At 45.7% G+C, this 21406-nt stretch overlaps 1 pseudogene; it reads left to right on the top strand.

Annotated features, from left to right (window-relative positions):
- The first annotated feature begins 11619 nt into the window (after positions 1-11619).
- Positions 11620-18291, top strand: LOC136518928 (FBD-associated F-box protein At4g10400-like; annotated as a pseudogene).
- The last annotated feature ends 3115 nt before the right edge of the window (positions 18292-21406 follow it).

A 21406-nucleotide genomic window follows, 5' to 3' on the forward strand; every position in this document is an offset into this window, starting at 1 on the left:
CTATTAGTTCATACACAAATTCAAACACAGATGGTTTAGTCCAAAGTTGTTTCATATAGTACCTATCTAATACATACTAACTAACTACAACCTTAGTAAATAGGTTAATAACTAAGTATATAGATATAATCTAGTAACTAAATAGCTAAATCCTACCTAAATAACTAAATATACAACTAGCTATCTAACTATATCTATGTACCTATGTATTTATGTATGTATCTATCTACATTCCTATCTCACTAAGTAAATCAACTACCTATGTCATCACATTTACTAGTAAGTACCAAATAATCTAACTAGAGCTACAATTTAAGCTAACTAAGTACCTACATTGCATATTCACAAATTTTACCTGTCCGATGAATGCAACAAACAGAGCAGGCGACGTTGGAGGCGAAAAGCACTAGCCAAACTTGCCGGCCACGGTGGGTGCTACGGCCTTGCAGCCGGACACCAGCCCCTCCCCTCGTCCCTTTCCAAGGGCCACTGCACTCGGCACTTCGAGGGCCAGCGGCAGCAATGGAACGGCCGACGGCAGGGATCGGGCGGTCGGTGGGGAGGGGCCAGCTCATGGATGCCGAAGCAGGGGTTGGGGTCATGCCCGGGCGGAGCAGACCTGCCACACGGACAACAAGATCGATGATGAGGTCGCGGTGCGCCGGGAGCAGGAGGATGGGGTTGGCAGGCGGGCGAGCGTGGCCGCGGTGCGGCGCGGCGGCCGCAGCAAGGGCATGGTGCGCAGGTGAAAGGTCCTAATGGCTAGAGGGGGGTGAATAGCCTAATAAAAAATCTACAACAACACTTAACCAAATAGTTAGACAATTATGAGGCAAAGCAAGTGTTGCGCTAGCCTACTCAAAATGCAAGCCAGCTACCACAATTCTAGTTTAGATAGTGTCGATTCACACAAGAGCTATGACACTACCCTATGTTAGTGTGCTCTCAAAGGCTAACTAAAGAGCCACACCAACCAACCAAGCAAGCTCTCACAACTAGCTACACTAAAGAGCTTGTCAACTAGTTTGCGGTAAAGTAAAGAGAGTGATCAAGGAGATTATACCGCCATATAGATGAGGGAACCAATCAATCACAAGGATGAATAACAATGAAGACCAATCACCTCGGAATCAATGATGAACACAATGATTTTTATCGAGGTTCACTTGCTTGCCGGTAAGCTAGTCCTCGTTGTGGCGATTCACTCACTTGGAGGTTCACGCGCTAATTGGCTTCACTCGCCAAACCCTCAATAGGGTGCCGCACAACCAACACAAGATGAGGATCACACAAGCCACGAGCAATCCACTAGAGTACCTTTTGGCTCTCCGCCGGGGAAAGGTCAAGAACCCCTCACAATCACCACGATCAGAGCCAGAGACAATCACCACCCTCCGCTCAACGATCCTCGCTGCTCCAAGCCATCTAGGTGGCGGCAACCACCAAGAGTAACAAGCAAAATTCGTAGCAAAACACGAACACCAAGTGCCTCTAGATGCAAACACTCAAGCAATGCACTTGGATTCACTCCCAATCTCACAAAGATGATGAATCAATGATGGAGATGAGTGGGAGGGCTTTGGCTAAGCTCACAAGGTTGCAATGTCAATGAAAATGGCCAAAGGTGTGAGCTACAACCGGCCATGGGGCTTAAATAGAAGCCCCCAAGAAATAGAGCCGTTGTACCCCTTCACTGGGTACTGATCGGGGTGAGCAAACGCTCCGGTCCTACTGACCGGACGCTGCTCCTCTACGTCCGATCGCCCGATGGCGGCCACGTGTCCTGCGTTCAACGGTGACCGTTTGATCTCAACGGTCGAAATGTTGACCGAATTCTCCAACAGAGCTGACCGGACGCTGGACCCTCAGCGTCCGGTCGTTTATAGTAAGGGTCCAAAGCGTGTTTTTGTCGACCGGACGTGTCCGGTCATGCTTGACCGGACCCTGCCAGCGTCCGGTCAGACGACGTCTCCTCTGCGCGTCTTACGTCAGTGTACATCAGCACTGATCGGACGCACCCTACCAGCGTCTGATTGCAGAGTGACCCAGCATCTGGTCATTTGACCGACACCAGCGTCTTCACTGTTACACCTGACCGGACGCGCCGGTCCAACCGAGGCTAGCGTCCGGTCACTTCTAGTGACCTCCGTCTTTTCTGTCGAGAGTGCCGGTGGAGTTTCTTACCCTTGCACCTAAACTTCACCACCCTTGATCAAATGTGCCAACCACCAAGTGTATCACCTTGTGCACATGTGTTAGCATATTTTCACAAACATTTTCAAGGGTGTTAGCACTCCACTAGATCCTAAATGCATATGCAATGAGTTAGAGCATCTAGTGGCACTTTGATAACCGCATTCTGATACGAGTTTCACCCCTCTTAATAGTACGGCTATCAAACCTAAATGTGATCACACTCTTTAAGTGTCTTGATCACCAAAACAAAATAGCTCATATGGTTTATACCATTGCCTTGAGCTTTTTATTTTTCTCTTTCTTCTTTCCAAGTCCAAGCACTTGATCATCGTTATGATATCATCATCATCATGCTATGATCTTCATTTGCTTCATCACTTGGAGTGTGCTACCTATCTCATGATCACTTGATGAACTAGGTTAGCACTTAGGGTTTCATCAATTCACCAAAACCAAACTAGAGCTTTCAATCTCCCCCTTTTTGGTAATTGATGACAACCCTTATACAAAGATATGAAATAAAATTCAATTGAATCCATGTTGCTTGCCCAAGCATATTTACCATGTGTAAAAGGATATGGACAAGTTTCATGAACCCCAAATGGTAGCAATTGCTCCTCCTACATATGTGCTAAGAGTTTAGATTGTAGCTTGCACATATGCTTAGATAGGAAATATAGGAGTCAATGTCTACCACATAATGCTAAGGTATAAAAGATGGACCTTTGAAGCGTGATACCAATCGAAGTGCACCAATATACCATCCTTAGCACCATGGTTAGCTCAATACCACTTAGAAATATTTGGAAGTGAAATCACTAAATATCCTATACATGCTAGTTTTTATTTCATCATTCAAACCTACAACTAGCATACATCACACAAGCATGGATATTTTAAATTTAGAACTTATGCCATGCAAGCAAACATATGAAATGCACATTCAAATGCATCATACAAGTTCATGAGCTTGCTCCCCCTACTTGTGTGCTCAAAATTTTAGTTGATCCCTTTCCTTTGTCATATCTCTCCCCCTATGTCATATATCAAGATATCTTTATGTTTCTCTCCCTTTATGATATTTCTCACTATTTCTACTACTTCTTTGTTTCTCTCCCCTTTGTCATCAATGACCACAAAGGTTCTAAATATAGATAGTATTACTTGTAGGGTCAAGATTATCAATGTCAATCAATGGGGTGAGGATCATTTTCCCAAATTTGTTCTAATCCAGATCATTTGCCAAAGATATTTAACTCGGTTTGATCCAAGGACAAGCTTCTTCACACCTCCAAAGAAGGGTTATCTTGTACCATGTTGAGTTAAATACTTAGAGCTCATTTTCTAGATCAAACACTAGGTTTACAAGCCCATAAACATGTCATATGCCATCACTAGATCAAGTCAAGAATAGAAGCAATAGTGATACCATATAGACATTAAAATCATTTGATTTTCATGAATGAGCCTAATAAAATAGAACCACTTGAAAGGTCCTAATAAGATTGAAAATATGACTAGATGCACTAAACATGTCCTTAGCAAGGATGTATGCCATGCCAATCAACTTTTACCTTGGATTGCTCGAAGGGGAGGCATGTCATATGAGTGGGGGTGCATCAACACATATTTGAGAAATCCAATATGTTCAACTCATTCCTTAGCTTGCAAAACATTTTCTCATCCAAAGGCTTGGTGAATATATCGGCAAGTTCATCTTCGGTGCCTACACTCTCAATGCAAATGTCTCCTTTTTATTGGTGATCTCTTATGAAATGGTGGTGGACATCAATGTGCTTTGTTCTTGCATGTTGAACCGGATTGTTGGTTAGCTTGATTGCACTCTCATTGTCACATAGCAATGGCACTTTCTTGAACTTGATTCCAAAGTTACACAAAGTGGCCTTCATCCAAAGTATTTATGCACAACAACTATCGGCGGATATGTATTCGGTTTCGGCGATTGATAATACAACACTATTTTGCTTCTTTGATGACTATGAAACAAGTGATCTTCCCAACAATTGACATGTGCCCGAGGTGCTTTTCCTTTCAACCTTGCATCTCGCATAATCCGAGTCAAAGTAACCAACTAGCTCAAACTTTGCTCCTTTGGGATACCATAAACCAACATTTGGTGTATGCTTCAAGTACCTCAATATCCTCTTTGTAGCCTTCAAATGACTTTCTCTTGGTGAGGCTTGAAATCTTGCACACATGCATATACTAAACATGACATCCGGCCTTGATGCGGTCACATAGAGTAGGCTTCCAATCATAGACTGATACAACTTTTGATCCACCATATTTCCACTTGCATCACTATCCAAGTTGTCATTTGTTCTCATTGGTGTGCTAATGACTTTGCTATCACTCATGCCAAACTTCTTGATCATGTCCTTGATATACTTGCCTTGACTCACAAATGTACCATTCTTCAATTGCTTGATTTGAAGACCAAGAAAGTAACTCAACTCTCCAATCATGGATATCTCAAACTCATTAGCCATTATATTTCCAAACTCATCATAAAATTCTTGATTGGTTGATCCAAATATGATATCATCAATATATATTTGCAACACAAATAGATCTTTTCTAATCTTCTTGATGAAAAGAGTGGTGTCAACCTTGCCCATGGTGAACCCTTTAGAGAGTAGAAAATCCCTCAATCTCTCATACCATGCTCTAGGTGCTTGCTTCAAGCCATACAATGCCTTCTTCAACTTGTACACATGGTTGGGCTTCTTGTCATCTTCAAAACCGGGAGGTTGCTCAACATATACTTCTTCATTGATATAACCATTGAGAAATGCACTCTTAACATCCATTTGATAGAGCTTGATGTTGTGGGCACAAGCATAGGCTAGCAAGATTCTTATTGCTTCCAATCTAGCAACTGGGGCATATGTTTCTCCAAAGTCAAGACCTTCAACTTGTGTATATTCTTGTGCTACCAATCTTACTTTGTTTCTTACTACTATCCTATCTTGATCTTGCTTGTTTCTAAAGACCCATTTGGTTCCAATCATATTGTATCCCTTTGTTCTCTCTACTGATTCCCATACTTGATTTCTTGTGAAATTATTCAATTCTTCATGCATAGCATTCACCCAATCAACATCCTTCAATGTTTCATCTATCTTCTTTGGTTCAATGGATGACACAAATGAGAAGTGCTCACAAAATAATGACAATCTTGATCTTATTTGTACACCTCTTGAAATATCACCAATGATAGTGTCCAAAGGATGATCTCTTGCAACATTGGTTGGTTGGAGGATTAGAACTTGATTGCTTGCACTTGATTGATCATTTGGTTGATATGATGTACTAGCCACTTGATCTTATTCATTGTCATGAGAGCCACTTGTACTAACTTGATTTGTATCATCTTGCACATTTGAGTTAGAGAGCACTTGCACTTGATCATCTTCATCATCATTCACTTGCCTAGGCCTCAATTCACCAATATCCATGTTCTTCATGGCATTTGAAAGTTGAATGCCTCTAACATCTTCTAAGTTCTCATTCTCCACTTGTGAGCCCTTGGTTTCATCAAATTCAACATCATGAACTTCCTCAAGAGTACCATTATCCAAATTCCAAACTCTATATGCTTTGCTTATGGTGGAATAGCCAAGTAGGAATCCTTCATCACATTTCTTATCAAACTTGCCCAATCTTGTGCCTTTCTTTAAGATATAGCATTTGCAACCAAAGACCCGAAAATATGTAATGTTGGGCTTTCTACCATTCAAGAGCTCATATGGTGTCTTTTCTTTCAATCGGTGACAATAGAGGCGGTTGCTATAATAGCAAGCCGTGTTGATAGCTTCGGCCCAAAAGGATTGACTCACATTGTACTCACTAAGCATAGACCTTGCCATATCAATGAGTGTTCTATTCTTTCTCTCAACAAGGCCATTTGATTGAGAAGTGTACTTGGCCGAGAATTAATGTCTAATTCTAAATTTATCACATAACTCATCAATTTTAGTGTTCTTGAACTCACTACCATTGTCACTTCTAACTCTCTTGATGGTTGTTTCAAATTCATTGTGAATGTCTTTCACAAATGATTTGAATGTTGTAAATACATCACTTTTGTCCACTAGAAAGAATACCCATATGTATCTAGTGTAATCATCCACTATCACAAAGCCATATTTGTTTCCACCGATACTAGTGTATTATGTTGGCCTAAACAAATCTATGTGCAATAACTCAAATGCTTTACTAGTGCTCATCATGCTTTTCTTAGGATGGGTGTTTCCAACTTGTTTACCGGCTTGACAAGAGCTATAAAGCTTATCCTTTTCAAACACAACATCTTTCAAGCCTTTAACTAAGTCATGCTTAATCAATCTATTCAATTGTTTTATTCCAACATGACCAAGCCTTCTATGCCATAACCAACCCATGCTAGACTTAGTGAACAAGCATGTAGATAGTTTAGCTTCACTAGCATTGAAATCAACCAAGTATAGATTCTCATATCTAAAACCTTTGAAGATTAAGTTAGAGTCATCTACACTTATAATCTCTACATCATCTACCCCAAATATGCATTTGAATCCAAGATCACACAATTGTGCCATGGATAGCAAATTGAAGTTCAAGCTCTCTACTAGCAACACATTGGATATGCTCATGTCATTGGATATTGCAATCTTATCAAGTCCTTTTACCTTGCCTTTACCATTGTCACCAAATGTGATACTATCATAACCATCATTGACATTGGTGTTGATTGAGTTGAATATTCTTGCATTACCGGTCATGTGTTGAGTGCACCCACTATCAAGAACCCAATGCCTTCCTCCGGCTTTATAATTGGCCTATAAAAGAAGATTAATTCTTTTTAGGTACCCAAACTTGCTTGGGTCCTTAAAGGTTAGTTACTAAGCTCTTTGGGACCCAAATGGTTTTCTTCTTTGAGCTCATCCATGGTTTACCAATGAACTTAGCCTTCACACCATTTGTACCCTTAGTAAGCATATAGCATGAATCAAGCTTAATGGAGGATACATTAGCATTTTTGCTCTTGTTTTTGCATTCTTGCTCTTTGTGACCCACTTGCTTGTAACTAGTGCAAAACCGACCATTGTTCCTCACAAAACTAGTCTTGTGAGGAGCAAATGCCACCTTGCCTTTCTTGGGGGTATAGCCCAATCTCTCTTTGTAGAGAGAAGCTCTTTGGCTACCCAAGTACATAAGCAAGCGGTTCTCACCACCATAAGCCTTAGCTAAGGTGTGAGTGAGCTTAGTGACCTCCTTCTTGAGGTTCTCATTCTCAACCACTAGTGAGGCATCACAAGTGAGACCATCACTACTAGATGAGGTAGAAGTGGAAGTACTACAAGAAGGGTTAGTGGGAGCAACAATGATAGGCATAGATAGTGATTTATCAATTATATCATAAGTTAAACCTACATTGTAAGTTTCAACATGCTTCTTTTTATTTTGCTCTTTAAGCGAAGAAGAATGAGCTTTTTAAGCTTTTTGTGAGCTTTGCCAAGCTTCTCATGGGCTTCCTCTAGCTTCTCATGAGTTGCTTTGAGCTCATCAAGGGCTTGCTTAAGGGCTTTTACCTCTTTATTCAAGCTCTTGCATTCCCTTATCTTAATGTCAAAGTATTCTTTAGCATCTTCTAGCATGTCAAATAATTCGTCCTTAGTAGGTTCATCATCATCACTATCACTATCATTTTCATTTTCATGTTCATTATCATCAACATGTTCTTCATCACTTTCATCATCACAAGATTGTACCTTAGTGGACTTAGCCATGAAGTATGATGAAGATTCGAAGAGCAAAGGCTTCTCATTTATAGCAATGCTTGCAAGAACCTTCTTCTTGGTGGTCTTGTTATCATCACTATCATCATCATCATCACTTGAGGAAGCATCACTATCCCAAGTGACTACATATGAACCACCCTTCTTCTTCTTGAATGCCATCTTATCCTTCTTCTCTTTCTTTTCCTTCTTGTCCTTCTTCTTGTTCTTCTTATTGTCATCATCATTGTCGCTATTGTATGGGCATTGAGCAACAAGATGATCTTTGCTTCCACATTTGAAGCACCTTCTTGACGCTTCTTTGTTCTTGAATGAAGATTTCTTTCTTCTTGCACGATAGCCCTTCTTTACCATGAACTTGCCAAATCTCTTGACAAATAGAGCCATCTTTTCATCATTATCATCATCCCATAAATCATCTTCTTCACTTGATGTTTCTTGCTTTGCTTTGCCCTTGGATGATGTGGCTTTGAATGCCACGCTCTTCTTCTTGTCATCCTTCTTGTCATCTTTCTTCTCCTTCTTTTCTTCCTTCTCATCATCGTCTCTATAAGCATCATCGGTCATGATATCTCCCAAGATTTAGTTTGGTGTCATTGTGTCTAAACCGGTCCTCACTAGTAAGGTGACCAACATGCCAAATCTTGTGGGCAAACATCTCAAAAACTTACTAGAGAAGTCCTTGTCCTCTATCTTCTCACCAAGTGCTTTAAGATCATTGACAATCACTTCTATCCAATGGAACATGTCTGACACACTCTCATCTTCCTTCATCTTGAAGCTTGCAAACTTCTCTTTGAGAATATATGCCTTTGCACCCTTCACGGCTTGAGTACCCTCAAATGATTCTTCTAATTTCTTCCAAGCTTCATGAGCTATATCAATATTCTTGATTTGCTCAAATGTTCTCACATCAATTGCATCATGAATGGCACTTAGAGCAATGCCATTATTTTGGAGAAGCACTTCTTCGGCCACGGTGGGATTCTCCGGATCATCAATCTCAATTTTGGTTTCTACCACCTTCCACACCTTTCTATTGATTGACTTAATATATATGGTCATCTTTGACTTCCAATAAGAATAATTTGAGCCATCAAATTAGGGTGGCTTCTTGGTGTTGTTGATTTGAGCCATTTTAACATCGAAGGTTGTTAAGCCTCAAATAACGGTGACCTCGGCTCCGATACCACTTGAAAGGTCCTAATAGCTAGAGAGGGGTGAATAGGTTAATAAAAATTCTACAACAACACTTAACCAAATAGTTAGACAATTATGAGGCAAAGCAAGTGTTGCGCTAGTCTACTCAAAATACAAGCCATCTACCATAGTTCTAGTTTAGATAGTGTTGATTCACACAAGAGCTATGACACTACCCTATGTTAGTGTGCTCTCAAAGGCTAACTAAAGAGCCACACCAACCAAGCAAGTAAGCTCTCACAACTAGCTACACTAAAGAGCTTGTCAACTAGTTTGCGGTAAAGTAAAGAGAGTGATCAAGGAGATTATACCGCCGTGTAGATAAGGGAACCAATCAATCACAAGGATGAATAACAATGAAGACCAATTATCTCGGAATCAATGATGAATACAATGATTTTTACCGAGGTTCACTTGCTTGCCAGCAAGCTAGTCCTCGTTGTGGCGATTCACTCACTTGAAGGTTCACGCGCTAATTGGCTTCACTCGCCAAACCCTAAATAGGGTGCCGCACAACCAACACAAGATGAGGATCACACAAGCCACGAGTAATCCACTAGAGTACCTTTTGGCTCTCCGCCGGGGAAAGGTCAAGAACCCCTCACAATCACCACAATCGGAACCAGAGACGATCACCACCCTTCGCTCAACAATCCTCGCTGCTCCAAGCCATCTAGGTGGCGGCAACCACCAAGAGTAACAAGTGAAATTCGTAGCGAAACACGAACACCAAGTGTCTCTAGATGCAAATACTCAAGCAATGCACTTGGATTCACTCTCAATCTCATAAAGATAATGAATCAATGATGGAGATGAGTGGGAGGGCTTTGGCTAAGCTCACAAGGTTGCAATGTCAATGAAAATAGCCAAAGGTGTGAGCTACAACTGGTCATGGGGCTTAAATAGAAGCCTCCAAGAAATAGAGCCGTTGTACCTTTTCACTGGGTACTGATCAGGGTGACCAGACGCTCCGGTCCTACTGACCGAACGCTGCTCCTCAGCGTTCGGTCGCCCGATGGCGGCCACGTGTCCTGCGTTCAACGGTGACCGTTTGATCTCAACGGTCGAAATGTTGACCGGACGCTTCGACAGAGCTGACCGGACGCTGGACCCTCAGCGTCCGGTCGTTTACAGTAAGGGTCCAAAGCATGTTTTTGCCGACCGGACACGTCCGGTCATGCTTGACCGGACCCTGCCAGTGTTCGGTCAGACGACGTCTGCTCTGTGCGTCTTACGTTAGTGTACGTCAGCACTGACCGGACGCACCCTGCCAGCGTTCGGTCGTAGAGCGACCCAGCATCTGGTCATTTGACCGACACTAGCATCTTTGCTGTTACACCTGACCGGACGCGCCGGTCCAACCGAGGCCAGCGTCCGGTCACTTCCAGTGACCTCCGTCTTTTCTGTCGAGGGTGCCGGTGGAGTTTCTTACCCTTGCACCTAAACTTCACCACCCTTGATCAAATGTGCCAACCACTAAGTGTATCACCTTATACACATGTGTTAGCATATTTTCACAAACATTTTCAAGGGTGTTAGCACTCCACTAGATCCTAAATGCATATGCAATGAGTTAGAACATCTAGTGGCACTTTGATAACCGCATTCCGATACGAGTTTCACCCCTCTTAATAGTACGGCTATCAAACCTAAATGTGATCACACTCTTTAAGTGTCTTGATCACTAAAATAAAATAGCTTCTATGGTTTATACCTTTGCCTTGAGCTTTTTGTTTTTCTCTTTCTTCTTTTTAAGTCCAAGCACTTGATCATCGTTATGATATCATCATCATCATGCTATGATCTTCATTTGCTTCATCACTTGGAGTGTGCTACCTATCTCATGATCACTTGATGAACTAGGTTAGCACTTAGGGTTTCATCAATTCACCAAAACCAAACTAGAGCTTTCAGCGGGGGGCTTGCTGGGCCGGGCTCGAAGCGGCTGGCGTGGAGGACCGGGCGTGAGCATGGTGGTGCGGCACCGGCGGCGGGCGAGCGGGCTTGGGAGTCGCACAAACGAGAGAGAAGGAAAGAGGAAGAGGAAGAGGAAGAAGAGAGAAAGGAAAGTGAGCCCACTTGTCAGGGAGGCACGGCGCCAAAGATGTAGGCGCCGAGTTTGGCGCGATTTATGGCGCCGAGCTGGCTGCCACGTTTGTGCCACATCTGCCTCGGCGTCAGCGTGGGCACAATGCCTAGGTGCCAATTACTATAGCGCCGAGACGTGTAATCTCAGCGCCAATTACTAGGCGCCGAGCTGAGGGTCTAGATTTTGTAAGCATAGCTATAGGAGCATATTTATGAAAAAATTAAAAAAAAAGGTCAAAAAACCAAAAAATTCGGCCACGGATATGGCTCCACCCTAGCTACAGTAGGCGCCAACCAGCACTCCCCCAGTTCGTCCGCGCCGCCAGCCGCAAAACACCAATCTGCCTTGTGTTCCCAAATCTCGCAGCTCACTCCCGTCGCCTCTTGCCCTGCGGAGCTAGGCATCCTCCCTGCGGCCGCCGGAATGCCTGACGGTAAAGCGCTCAAGGGAGTGCGGCAAGCATCTCCGGAGAGTGGCGGCAACCGCATCGGTGCTCTCCCAGACGAAATCCTGCGCCGCGTCCTCTCCTTCCTCCCCGCGCAGCAGGCCGTGCAGACCTGCGTGCTCGCCCGGCGCTGGCGACGCCTCTGGAAGTCTGCCACTGGCGTGCGGACGGGAAGGCGCCGGTGCCCTTCGAGGAGGTCCGGGAGTTTGTGGACAGCCTTTTGCTCCTCCGTGGAAGCTCACCTCTGGAGACATTTGAGCTCAGGGTCGCCGGAGCCGCTATTGACGTCCGCCATGTGAGGCTCTGGGTCAGTTACACCGTGCAGTCCAAAGTCTAGGTCCTATGGCTCAGCTAGTCAGCTTTCATGGGAATACCCATGCTCCGCTTCAACCGGAGGACCCACCCCTCGCCTCCAGGCTCCGAACCAAGCTTCGGCCGGAGGACCCGCCCCTCGCCTCCAGGCACCTGACCAAGCTAAAGCTTCGTGGCCTAGTGTTCAATGATAATTTTCTTGACTTCTCGAGATGTCCTGAGTTGCAAGATCTAAAGATTAAAAATTGCAGCTTCAAACATGCCAAAAGGATCTCATCCAAGTCCTTAAGGCATCTAAGTATCAAAAGAGCCACATTCAACCAGAGTTCCGGAGCTCGAATTCTTGCCCCGAATCTTGCTTCATTTGTGCTAGAAGTCACTGTTGGCAGGACTCCTGCACTTGAGAAAATGCCCTTGTTGGTTAAGTCTTGTGTTGGAATCTGCGTGGTTTGTAAAGACTGCTGCAGCCGTTCTAACTATGGGGACTGTGGTGATGGGAGCTGCGGAGGTTGCATACGAGATGACAGTGCCTCTGTGATTTTGCATGGTATGTCTCAAGCAAAGTCTTTGATGTTGCTAGCTTACCCTGACAAGGTATGCTTAGACCTCAAATCATCATGTTCATGTTCATCTTTTTTTTTCAAACATCATTTTGGTATTAAACATTTATTGATTTATCTAGTTGCTATATGTCCAGTTCATTTTCAGAAGGGATTTGAAACTTTGCCCTACTTTTACTCGATTGAAGTCTTTGGGTCTCAATCAAAACTGGTGTGTGCCTGATGAGCATCCACTAGCATGTATTCTTGAACATTCACCAGTTTTAGAGGACCTTATTCTTTGTCTATATTTCGAGGTAAACAATTTCTAAATTGGCAACTGTTGCATCTTAGAACTTTATGTAGATAGTTGGTTGATCTTGGTGAAATCTTTAATTCTTTATGATAATGCAAATGCAGATACCTGAAGTTAATGTGGAAATGAAAGGAAGGTTCAATCCAAAGGAGCCACCACCAACCATATCATCACACCTTAAGCAAGTTGTAATCATTTGTGGACAGGTTGATGGAGCCGTTCTTAAAGTTTTGAAGTTCCTGAGCAAACTTAACATCAGTAAGTTAGCTAGCAACACTCTCACGATTTCTATATTTCTTTTGTTTGGCTTAACGTATGGGTAAATTAAAGTTATGCTGTGAACCCGGGTCCTGATGGAGAGGGATCGCAGGTTGTACGAGTGGGAGATCGGAGCGCGAGGTCGCAGCGCACGAGGAAGACGGCGCGCCGGCGCTGTGGCTGCAGCGAGGGGGCGAGGGCTAGGGCAGAACTCCCGGCTCCCAAGGGAAGCCGGAAACAATTAGGTATGTTTCTGCTTAATCCAATCTCCAAGTCTTTACAGGTATTTATACTTCTTTCTAATAATAATATCCCTAATAATAATATGACTAAATAAAATAACTATGGGCTTTTATGCCCCTCCTCTGGCCAGCAGCCCTAGCCCTTGATGGGCCTACGCCCATAATGGGTGCCGGTCATAACATCTCTCCCCACCTGCGAAAACAGCTCGTCCTCGAGCTGAAAGTCGGGATAGGCAGCCTTGAAGTCGTCGACGCGTTCCCATGTAGCATCCTCCTCAGCCAACCCGAGCCATTTAATCAATACACTCCAGACACCTCGGCGTTGCTGCACCCTCAATGCCCGATCCGGGGCTGGCAGAATGCGTCCGTCCTGCGTCGGGGGCAGCACACCGGACGCCGTCGGAGGATCGCCGCAATGCTGCTTCAGCAGGCTGACGTGGAAAACATCATGGAGGCGCGCGCCGTCAGGCAGCTGTAGGCGATAAGCGACGTGGCCAATGCGCTCCAGCACGCGGAAGGGCCCAGCCCAGCGAGGCCCCAGCTTGTGCTTGGCACGAGGGTCCAGCGACTGCGCCGTACGGTGGAGGAGGCGCAGCCAGACCCACGCCCCAACATCGAACTCCACCTCCCTGTGGTTGGCATCGTAGTACTTCTTCGCAAGTTGCTGAGCTTGAATAAGGCGTTGACGGACCTCAGCGAGCATGTCATCACGGCTGCGAAGAAGAGCATCCGCGGCCTCAGTACGTGCTGTCCCCGGCCGATATGGCAGGATGGCGGGCGGGGGACGGCTGTACACCACCTCGAAGGGCGTCGCGCGGAGGGCAGTGTGGAAAGATGTGTTATAGCAATATTCCGCCCACGAGAGCCAATCCACCCAAGCGCGAGGCCGGTCACCTGTAACACAGCGCAAATACATTGCGATTACCTTGTTCACCACCTCCGACTGCCTGTCCGTCTGAGGGTGAAACGCCGTGCTCATGCGCAGATTCACGCCGGCCATCTTGAAGAGGTCGCGCCACACGTGGCCGGTGAACACGGGGTCCCAGTCGCTGACGATGGACGTCGGAAACCCGTGAAGGCGGACGATGCCGTCGAAGAAGGCGCGGGCGACGGACGTGGCAGTGTAGGGATGACCGAGCGCAATGAAATGCGCATACTTGGAGAAGCGGTCGACGACGGTGAGAATGACCGACTTGCCGCCTACCTTGGGCAGCCCTTCGATGAAGTCCATGGTGATGTCCGCCCACACCTGGGACGGCACCTCCAGCAGCCGCAGGAGCCCCGACGGCCAAAAAGCATCAGTCTTGTTGCGTTGACAAACAGCACAGGAGCGCACCCAATCCTGCACGGACGTGCGATCGCCCGGGAAATAGAAATCCGAACGAAGACGATGTAGTGTCTTCTGAACGCCTTCATGGCCTAGCCTGATGTCGCAGGTTGCCAACGTCGGGAACGAAGATGCGGTGACCGTGCAGCAGGAGTCCGGCGTCCTCGCGCCAGGGAGCGGCCAGCTCACCCGCGCGCAGGCGTTCCTACAGGAGCGCGGCGTCCGGTGCTGTCGCCGTGGCGTGGCGCACGTCGTCGATGTAAGAGAAAGACGGTCCCGAGATGCTCGCGGCTGCTGCTGTAGCGCCGATGTCGGGAGCAGTGTCGACGTCGCGGCGGGAGAGGGCGTCTGCCACCGTGTTGAGGCGGCCCGGACGGTACTCGACGGCGAAGTCGAAACCGAACAGCTTGCTGACCCACTGATGCTGAGGCACCGTTGACAAGCGTTGATCCAGAAGGTACTTGAGGCTGTAGTGGTATGTCCGGACGAGGAAGTGGCGCCCCCACAAGTACGGCCGCCAGTGTCGTACCGCCTGCACCAATCCTATGAGCTCCCGCTCGTAAGCGGCGAGCTTAAGGTGGCGTGCGGCGAACGGTCTGCTGAAGAAGGCGAGAGGGCCCTCGCCCTGGTGAAGGACGGCATCGAACCCTGCACCCGAGGCGTCGCTGTCCACCGTAAAGATGTTGTCGAAGTCAGGCATTTGAAGGACCGGCCCAGTGGTGAGGGCGCCCTTGAGCGCCAGGAAGGCCGCGTCGGCCTCGGTGTCCCAGGCGAACGCGTCTCGCCGCAAGAGACGCGTCAGTGGCGCTGCGATGACGCCGAAGTCCCGGATGAACTTCCGGTAATAGCCGGCGAGGCCTAAGAAGCCGCGCAAGGCCCGGGCAGACCGCGGAACGGCCCACGAGGCGACCGCCGCGATCTTGTCTGCATCCATGGCAACACCCGCGGCGGATATGACATGGCCAAGGTAGGCCACCGAGGAGGCCCCAAACGAGCATTTGGAACGCTTGAGGTGGAGACGGTGGCCGCGGAGAGCATTGAGGAAGACACTGACGTGCTGCAGGTGCTCCGCCCACGAAAAGCTATAGATCAGTATATCATCGAAAAACACCAGGACGAACCTGCGGAGATATGGGCGGAGGACGTCGTTCATCAATGCCTGGAACGTGGCCGGAGCGTTGGAGAGGCCAAACGGCATCACCAAGAACTCGTAGCTGGTCCATGTTGCGGCCGATCTGATCGACCACGCCGGCCAGAGTGTCCAGGGTGATCGAGCCGCCCGACGAGTTGGATGCGGACGCGGTTGAAAGCTCGGAGGACGCTGTGGGCAGCGGCATGGATGACAGCGGCGGTGGAGCGGCGTGGCTGAGCGGAGCGGAGGTCATCGTGCCTGGAAGCTCCGATACCAAGCTGCTGTGAACCCGGGTCCTGATGGAGAGGGATCGCAGGTTGTACGAGTGGGAGATCGGAGCGGGAGGTCGCAGTGCACGAGGAAGACGGCGCGGCGGCGCCGTGGCTGCAGCGAGGGGGCAAGGGCTAGGGCAGAACTCCCGGCTCCCAAGGGAAGCCGGAAACAATTAGGTATGTTTCTGCTTAATCCAATCTCCAAGTCTTTACAGGTATTTATACTTCTTTCTAATAATAATATCCCTAATAATAATATGACTAAATAAAATAACTATGGGCTTTTATGCCCCCCCTCTGGCCGGCAGCCCTAGCCCTTGATGGGCCTACGCCTATAATGGGTGCCGGTCATAACAGGCAAGCTACAAAGAAACTCTATATTAGTTAATAAAGCAGTGATTTGGGTATACCAAGTTATTGTGGAAATGAAAATCTGCGATGGGAAGTGGAAAATACCATTTGATCCATTTTATTCACAAGTGTTTGTACACATAGACTCACTGTCCATGCTTCCATATTACAATTATTTGCCTCTGTATGTGGGAAAGATAAAGCAACAAAGAAACTCCTAACTTTAGGAAAGTGAATGAACTCAGCTAGAAAGAAAGAAAACATGTGCACTAATTTTTGGGGGCGGAGCAGTAGTATAATGTGTTACTTAATTATTTCTGTACCATAACACAAATATGTCCTAATGTCGGTTTTTAAATAGGTCCTGTTGTATATGTAATTTCTAAGTTGTGCTAACTGTTACTTTCAGAAGTTCAGTTGATAATACCCTCCATTGGGAGTCTCTCCCCCCTCCCTGCCTCCCTCCCTCACAGTCACTAGGGTATGAGTGCCTTAGTAGAATATTCTTATCTGTTTCCCTCCTTGTTTCATTTTTGTTATCGTTGGGTTAACCATTATCATACTTTGGACCCTTGAATCTGTTTTCACAATCTTAGAAAGCTGTATCCAGGTGCTGTTTGAACAGTTATGAGAGAAGATGAGCTCTATGCAAGAATGCAAATAGAAATGATGTGATACCCAAATCCATTTCCATTTGACTACTTTAATTTCACAGCTTTGCTATCCACCTTATCATCTAGGATTCTGCATTAAGGGCTATTCGCCTCTAATGGATATCTTGATTTTCATACTAGTTGTGTTTGCAGCGAAGATGTTACTTCAAAACTAATGAAAATACTGCCATCTATATATATTTAAAATATATAAAATAATGTTTAGATTGGTCACTCATTTTACAATTCTGTGCAAAGATGTTTTATTTAAAAGGTGGCGCTCAAAATTGCATGTCAAAAAGAAAAACACAATTATATACCATGATAATTATTTTGGTAAAATTCAAAGCTGCATGTCAAATACTCAAAAACACAATAGTATACCAAGACACTTATTCAGGTGAAATTCAAAGTTGCATGTCAAAGACTTCCAATGTCCTCAAGATGGCATGCCCTTGAGTGAAGGAAGTTATTTATTAAGGATTCTACTTTATCTACATTTTAGTAGTTAACAACTCCAGCTTTGGAATATTCCAGTTCGCTACAGTTTAGTCTCGTGAAATTTTCATATGCTAGTCTTTTCCTGTATCTCATCTTTACTTGCCTTCAGATGATACCCCTTGGCACTTACTATGCTTTTCAATTTGTACAGGTTTTAGTTTCATGGAATAGAAGCTTAAAGGCTTTGTTGTTGTTGTTGTTGTTGAATAGAAGCTTAAAGCTGAGGACAGATCTTCTGCCACTTAATTACATTAGGAAACTAAGAGCCACTGACAACTGGTATCACTAAGAATGCTGCCATCTTTGGGATTGCTTTAAGTTCCTCTACTTGTTGTACCAAGTTAAGATTATCTACTTGAACCTGATAGGTTTCATCCGGGGAAACACTTATCTGCCAATTGAGTAAGCATGCTGCCTTTTGCCTCTAGGATTGTTTCCCATTTGTACCTATGTAATGCCAACTTAAGGGTCAGTGATTAGTTGGCTGGACCTTGTTTACCGTGCCGTGCTATTTCTTGCAACCTTTCCTGAGCAGCTTGCTCAAGGTGCCTAGCTGCTCTTCTTATTGTTATGTGCATGCCTATTGTCTTGTTCTTGCTAAATGAGACAGATATGTGGCCTGATACTTAGTGCCCATGGATACTTCAATGTGTAAAATGGAGTCCAATGATGTTCTAAGTTCTGATTTAAAAGTTTGGAGTTTCGTGTGTATACATGTATGTAGGTTCCTGTTTTCCAAATAATCTCCCGACTTCTCTGGTTGCCCTGTTCGATTAATAAATGAGCATGATTTGGATGCACATATTGCAAACTGATCTTATATAATTGCACAAATTGCTTGCACCTTCTTCACTAATACTGATTTTAAGAAATGATCAAGCAATTTCCCTCCCAAATTAATAAAAAAAGAAATAAAGCTGTGCAGCCGTTCGAGCCGGTGCTGCCTTTCACGGCGGGATGTGAGTGAGGGAGGTAGCCGGCTAGGTAGGTGCCGATGGGGACCGAGCTCAAAATCTGGCTATATCACGAGTTGACATGTTAGTTCGATTGCACTCCTACTTCATGTTTTTTTTTTGGGGCAATCTGAGCCAATCCTTGTTCATTTGGCCTAATCCAGAAGTTCAGTTGTCTCTTTGTTATTGTGTTCCACGATTCAAAACGACATGACATGAGGTAGCAAGATTGGAAACAAAAACCAGCTTCACGTTGCCTTGGGCGTTCTGTATATCCTCAAAATATGATTTGGACGTGCCTACCAATTTTTCTTTGGTGTTGAGAGTCGAAATCACTTCTCTTGGCGCCAGAAGCTTTCACGGTTAATCAGAAGGACGAAGTACATTATACCGCTACAAGTTCTATCACTGCTGGATTCACGTTCTTTGCCGAGTGCCTGTGGCACTCGGCAAAGGTCAAATTGCACTCAGCAAAGCCTTTACCGAGTGCGACACTCAGCGAAGAACACACGGTAAAAAATTGATCGGCAAAGACCTCTTTGCCGAGTGTCTTTTATCGAGCACTCGGCAAAGAAAAGCGACCGTCACGGCGCCGGCCCCGTTGACAGTGGCTTTGCCGAGTGCCAACCCTGCAGGCACTCGACAAAGATTTTTATTTTTTTTAAAAAAAAATCTTTGCCGAGTGCCCCCTGACCGACGCTCGGCAAAGTTTGAATTTTTTTTTTCAAAAATTCTTTGCCGAGTGCCCTCTTGCCGGCACTCAGCAAAGTTTAAATTTTTTTTAAAAAAAATCTTTGCCAAGTGCTCTCTGGCCGGCACTCGGCAAAGTTTGAATTTTTTTAAATTCTTTGCCGAGTGCCCTCTTACCGGCACTCGGCAAAGTTTGATTTTTTTTTTAATTTTTTTTACCGAGTGCCCTCTGGCCGGCACTCGGCAAAGTTTGATTTTTTTTAAAAAAAATTCTTTGCCGAGTGCCATGGGCATGGCACTCGGCAAAGCTAGAAAAATGGTTTTCCGAGCGCCTATTTTTCCAGCTTTGCCGAGTGCCGTGACCATGGCACTCGCAATGGGGTCCTTTGTCGAGTGCAACACTCGGCAAAAGTGACCTAAAACGGCAATTTTTAATTTTTTTTTACATTCTATCATGACAAATAAATTCATACAATCATATATCTCATCCATCACATATATATCTCATTCATCACATATATATCTCATCCATCACATATATATCTCATCCATCCACACATCCATCCGCACATATCACATCCATCATAATATATATCACATATATAATAATAAGTGCTCAAGTCCATCCAAATAAATCCACAAGTCCATCAAAGTCCACAAGTGCATCACAAGTATATCACAAGTCCATCACCAAGTGAACAACAAATGAAAAAATACAACGTGCACTCATCTCGGCCACTGCGACTATGGTGAAGGCCCAGCTCTATCATTCGGAGGTGCATGAGGTGGATTATTCGAACCACCGTCAGTTGAAGACTGCACAAAGAAGAAAAGATTGCATGTGAGACAAGATTATTTGGATAGCTAATCTACGAAGGTAGAGGCCATACAAGCAAAGCACAAGCGAAAGTAAAAAAACTTTCATACTCATAGGAGTAGCTGGAGCTGCAGGACGCGGAGGTGGAGGTGGAACCAACAGCCCAGCTGACAAAGAGAAGCCCACACGTTGCCCAAGCCCTTGTAGGAACTCCGTAATGTCCGTCAGCCTCTACGCCTAGGCCTGCCGCTCGGCCCGCTCGGCCTCCTGCTCGGCCCGCTCGGCCTCCAGCTGGGCCGCCATCCTCTGGTGCCCGACCTCCAGCTCCTGACGTTGCCTCATTTCTTGTTCCAGCCAGACATGCAATATTTCACTCTAATATTTCAGTAATGCAAAGCTAATTAAGGTGTGTAAAGATCAATGTATGACGAGTAAAACATGAATAACCTCGAGTGCGTCGACCCGGTGCTGTGCAGCGGTCGGCCGTGTGCGAATGGCCGGGCTCTCGCTCGTGCTCCATGCTCGGATCTGGGAGAGAGAGGGAGTAGAGGTCGTGTCGATGACGCCGTCGCCAAGACAGAACTGCCCATGCTTCTTGCCTTGCCCCGCCCTCATGACGGCCTCTCCATCGAAGTCCTGGGTGCTCGGATCGTGGTCTGACCTATGGAGCGACCTCGCCACCTCAGTGTACTCACTGATGCGGGAGTGGACGCTCGGGTTCGTGTATGCCTCGGGCGGGTCCTCCAGGTTGAAGGAGGCGTCGGACGTCGCCTTGCCCTTGTGGGCCATACACCATGCCTAAAAGTCCGAGCAAGCTTGGCCACTATGTGACGCCGACTGCGAGAAAGACAACACGATGATTAGAAATCAGGCAGAACTGAGTGTCACAATAGATAAATGAATTCGCGTACCCATGCTTGTTTGTATCCGGTGAGGCTGCGGCTGCCTTGATGGTGTGCTAGACCTTGCATCTGCAAACAACGGTCCCGTGCATCCCTATGCATCTTGAGGTACTCCTTCGTGAACCACCTCTCCACCATCATCGCCCAGCACTCGAGATACACTTGGCACCACCAGGGAATCATCTACACGTCATCAAGTATTGGACATATAAGAAGATCAAATTAAACCAACTTAATCTCAAAACGAATCAATATTGATGTTCTTCATTTACCTCAAGGTACTGCTCCTGGGTCAGCTGCATCTCTCTTGCGTCTTTCTTGGTTTTCCTCTCTCCAAGCTTCGACCCGTAGTAGGTTACGATGGCCTGGATGCGCACCTCGTGATGCATGTCGGTGACGAGTTTTTTACA

Source organism: Miscanthus floridulus, chromosome 17 (assembly GCF_019320115.1).
Source record: "Miscanthus floridulus cultivar M001 chromosome 17, ASM1932011v1, whole genome shotgun sequence".
Taxonomy (NCBI): domain Eukaryota; kingdom Viridiplantae; phylum Streptophyta; class Magnoliopsida; order Poales; family Poaceae; genus Miscanthus; species Miscanthus floridulus.